The 5,120-nt window shown below is 42.7% G+C and overlaps 1 long non-coding RNA gene across 1 annotated transcript; it reads left to right on the forward strand.

Moving 5' to 3' along the window:
- The first annotated feature begins 203 nt into the window (after nucleotides 1–203).
- LOC135975244 (uncharacterized) lies at nucleotides 204–2,598 on the forward strand. Its single transcript, XR_010592177.1, has 2 exons — nucleotides 204–566; nucleotides 1,450–2,598. It is a non-coding gene; the product is annotated as an uncharacterized LOC135975244 (long non-coding RNA).
- The last annotated feature ends 2,522 nt before the right edge of the window (nucleotides 2,599–5,120 follow it).

The following is a 5,120-nucleotide window of genomic DNA, read 5'->3' on the forward strand; positions in this document are numbered from 1 at the left end:
ATCCAGCGTTTGTGTTTGGGAAACTTATTTGGCTGATTTGATTGTACCCTCGCAGCTGGTGTTCACGCGCTCAAGAGATGGGTTCGTTATCTTATGTGCATGTATACTGCCTGGCTTTTCTATGCGCAAGATTTGTACCAATGAGAAGCGTTGTAAGCAGGGAAGTGTAAAGAATAAAAGCCCCAGGAAAAGTTCCTGGAGGTAGAGGGGCTTTTCGGCTACCACAGACCTGGTGTTCTGTTTCCTTTCCTGCGTTGTCACCACAGCTGGTGACCCCGACGTGATGACCCCGTACTCACCGGCTGGATATGCCGAGCGCGCCCGCGGCTGTTTGCCGCCCCTTATTCGTGAGTATGGGGGTCGAACTTTCCAGTGCCCAGAAGGAGCACACAAGAGAGTTCAAGATTACACGGCAGCGATCATGCATCGTTGTCCCGGTCGCTCATATTGAGGACCCCCTAAGGGAAATAGACCGCCAGTGCCCCTGGTATCCGGACTGCAGGTCGGTATGGCTTCATGACTGGAAAACAGGTTGGAAACTTTGAGGGCATAGAGGAAGGAAAGGAGTAAGTAATTATAGGCATGGGGATTTCAAATCCCCAGGATGATAACTGGAATGGAAAAATGTGTATGAGACAGAGTTTTTGTACCAAGGTGCAAAGCTCTCCTTTATTCTGCAGAATAAAGCAACTCCTCCTTATCCCTGTCTGGCTGTTATTGGCTCTCAGCCAGGTGGACCCAATATTTCGGTAACAGTTTCTGGTGACTCCGCCGGGACTCTCCTGGCTCGGACATTGGACTCCGGACGGCTGCGGCGAACTGGGAACGGCGCCAACGGGGTGTTTCACCCCTTTTCTCTGCTTCACCGCAGCCCCTGGGGTTCGTGCTCTGATAAGGTGAGTCCTAATAGGATAAGGAGACACTCTCTGGTAAAACCCTCTAAGGATAGCTCTTTGAATTATATGTTAAGTAAATGGCCTTTACCCGGTGTTTAAAAAGAAATAGTTACACCTTGTGTAGAAATTGATGTGGCTAGTGTTGTGGAAATTGAATTGTGGAAAACATGTGCAGTATATATTGTAGTAGAGGTGTAAGAAATGCAAACCTACCAATATAGGTTGTGTTGTCTTGTTCAGATCACTGTAAAGAAGTAAAAGGCAATCAAAAGTCCGGGAAAGTTAATTGTGTCCCTTTTTAAGTAATAATCTTTAAGCCGTGGATAGCTTTGGATCTGGAAGCAAGCCAGAAAGCATCTGTATTAATGCAATTTTCTAACTAATAAGGTAGTAGCCACTGAAACCTGGGCTGCATATGAAACAAATACAAGGAAATATGTGGTGATTTCTCTGTTTTGCCTAAAATCAACAAGAGTATGTGTATGTAAAGGAAATATTTTAAGTAATGACTGACTGCCCAGAAGGGGTAGACCTCGGTTTTTTTGTCTTTCAGATCATCAGAGAAAACGGATGCCAGCTGAATAGCATTCGATGTACCATGCATTTACTGGTACAATAGGAATTATTTTTGTGTTCTTTGTCCTGTCTTGTGATGTTTGTCTTGTGGCCAGAATTGTTGTATTTAATATTTTCATAGGACAGTCTAGCTCAAATTTAAATAGAAGGGTTAAATCAAAAAGCAGATACTTGTTTTATTCATCTTGGAATACAAAGTGTTTGGATAAATCAGGAAAATGTGATATACTAAAGTCTGATATATTTGCTTAAGTAAGAAAAAGAAACTTCATTGGCCAGATTTTTAATTGCAAAATTGTTGTTAAAATTTGCATACCAACAGTCTTTGGAAACAAGGACATGGAAGGTTAACCCACTCCCCATATTGCCCATGGGATCCTTCTGGCTACCTCAGATTTCTAGCCAGAGGGCTGGGGAGGGAGGAAAGCGATTAGACACCTGAGGTTGTACCGAGTGAACTCCTCAAAAGTGGGTGTGCTTGTCCCGGTTTGTTGCTCCAAAGCTCTGTAATAAAGTTATTTTACTGGAAGAGTGTACACGGCATACATTGAATAATAAGACTAATGTACTGTATAATGGCAATGTGTATGCGTTCATTGTTGGAAAAAAGTGTATAAGTGAAGAGTGAAAGTTTCCTTTGTAGGTTAAAAGAAGCCGAGAAAGGGAGAAGAGGAAAAAGCACGGAATGAGTTAACTGAGGGAAAAATAGCTAGCAAGCTCAGTCCAAAGATAAGACCTGGCTGACAGCCACGAAAAAGGGGGGCCTAAATGTGCCCAAACAACTGAGATTTGTAAAACAATGCCAGGCACTAATGAAATGTGTTAGGTTTTTTTCTCACAGATAAAAGAAGTGCTACCCAAAGACCCTAGCAGCCCTGCCGTTTATTGAAACAAGGAAACGGAGTCTATGTAAAGTCCATCAACGAAAGACTGCTTTGGCTCCACACTGGAAAGGCCCTTTCCAAGTCCTGTTAACCACCAACACTGCTGTGAAGTGCCAAGGACTGCCCACCTGGACCCATGCTTCTCACTGCAAAAAGACCCCTCCACCTGGAGAGGATTCTCCAGCTGCTAATCAGCCTATTTCGTCTTCTAGCTCTGCTGTGCCTCCTGGACAGCAGGGAAAGAGAACAAGGTGAAGTGCTAGTAACCTCTCCCTTGTCCACTGACAGACCTACTGTTGCTTTGAATTTTTCTAGAAGAAGCAAAACCATTACAGGGTGATGTGCTAGTAACCTCTCCCCTACATGATGCTAAACCACACTGTTTCAGGAAAAGAGAAGAAGGAACACTTGCTTCCTTGAAACCACAAAGTCCAGGAATTCCTGACTACAAGAGACATTAAGAACTGACCCTGGTAAAGAAACAAAGAATTATAACCTGGAAAAAAAGAAACTTGTGGGACCCATGCTTGGGAACGTGGTATTGATTAGATTTTAAGGTTTATTTTACAGGCTGCGCCCTGTGTTTTGGATAAGTCCTTCAGCATGTATTGCCCTCCCTAATTGGATTTTAAATGATAAGTACCAAAGGCACCTTGTTGCCATTGCCCCTGCCATCTCCTCTATTACACTATTACCCCTGTAACACATCCAAATACAGACAATGACCCAGAAGTTGCTGACAGAGATGGTATTGAATATCACTGAGGCTGGGAAGGCATTGCAGTGGGATCTAGCATGTTCAGGCTTGGCCCACTGCCCTTACAGACACATCAGGAGTACCATCTGATCTGTGGCATGAAGACATACTCGGAGACTTTCTGGGTGGAAGTGCAGACGTTCTCAGTGCTCCTTCCAAGCATATGGACCGGTTGAGGGGGTGTGGGCTCCCACATACCGAATCCTGCTGGGTCCATAGGGAGGATGCATGTGGGATTGGGTAATTCACCAAGACATCTGGGAAATTAGACTACCTGGTATGCCCAATTGATTTTAGTAAGTGCTCCGGAGATTACATCTGACATTTGGATGGGGTTAGGGAGTCAATGGACATTTTGGCCGTTAGAACCCCCACAGCTTCAGTGTATATGTAAACTGAAGCCAGGAGAAGTTGTCACTGTTTATGACTACGTTTGCTGGGAGGGTAGGGGACAAGGAACTACCCTGACAGGACACTTACTCTTTTAAGCTAATGATAGCTGTGTGTATGTTAATGCCACCACATTGCAAGACATACATTTTAATCTCACTACCACTGCAGGCAACCATATCATTTACTGGCCTGCAGATAGAGTTTTTCAAGTAGCCCTTAGGTTCCAGATACTTTTTAATTGGACTAGTTTAGTATCTGATAGATTTCAGAATTTGTTTTCACTGTTACCAGAGATTCAGACAATCTCTGAAGTACAAGGGCAAATTCACATGCTTTATAATATATATTAAGTTGAAAAGTATGCTTTTCAGACAGCTTATAGAGTATCCATTTTATGTACTAAGTAGGATGTATTGTGCTTTATGATTAAGATTGTACAACAGCCCCATTATATTATTGTTATGGGAATGTTATTGCTTGTGTTGCTATTAGTTAGCTTAGGATTATGTTATCATTGTTGTAAAAGACGTAATAATAGTAATACCTTTCATGTTTATGCTAATCATGCATTGTCATTACATCCAATCAGAACCCCTAAGATTGAAGCATCTGATGTAGAATTTGAAGTCCAGGACTTAATGCAAATAGAGATTTAAGAATGTTTGTTGTACTAGAAGTAAAAAAAAAAAAAAAAAAGGGGGGGGGGAGGAGTCGTGGAAGCAGAGAAAGAACTGTCAGAAAAGAACTGCTATGCATGACAGTTTGTTAGTAAGAGTCAGGCTAACTGTAACCCTGATAACGCGAGATTTGTAGAAGCGAGGATTGTGTGAGGCGGGTGAGAAAGTACTGTGTGAGAAGTTATTGTGACCTTGTGTAGATAAGGTCTAGAAAATATTGTATGTTGGCAAGAGTCAAAACAAGTAAGGAATTAAGATATCAAGATGGCCTATGTATAACAAAATGCAGCTGTCCCTCATTATTTCTGTAATGAAAAGTATAAATGCAAGGTCTGTTAAGTACCTGCCTTGTTCCTGTTTGCAAACCACTCAATTTGCAATAATAGAGTATTGATTAGGTATAGCTTTATACCCCCTTTGTAGCAAATTATGCCAATAATACTTGTGCCAAAGTAGTTAATTGTTTTATTTACAAACCCCGTGGGGGTGTTTGGCAATTGGTCAAGCCTTATGGGATTGGCGTTTTGCTTTGCTGTTTTGCTTAGTGTATACCCAATCTAGTGGCATTGTGTATGCTACCCTGCGAGAGTGTTTTGTTTAAACACCGCATTTATAAAATAAAACAGGGGGGGATGTAGGGATGCATAGCTCCCGAATCGCCAGTCCACAGGCGCAGCAAACTGCTCCCATGGCTACGAGGCAGGAGTGACCTTCAATCCAGCGTTTGTGTTTGGGAAACTTATTTGGCTGATTTGATTGTACCCTCGCAGCTGGTGTTCACGCGCTCAAGAGATGGGTTCGTTATCTTATGTGCATGTATACTGCCTGGCTTTTCTATGCGCAAGATTTGTACCAATGAGAAGCGTTGTAAGCAGGGAAGTGTAAAGAATAAAAGCCCCAGGAAAAGTTCCTGGAGGTAGAGGGGCTTTTCGGCTAC

The sequence above is a fragment of the Chrysemys picta genome, chromosome 13, assembly GCF_011386835.1.
Source record: "Chrysemys picta bellii isolate R12L10 chromosome 13, ASM1138683v2, whole genome shotgun sequence".
Taxonomy (NCBI): domain Eukaryota; kingdom Metazoa; phylum Chordata; order Testudines; family Emydidae; genus Chrysemys; species Chrysemys picta.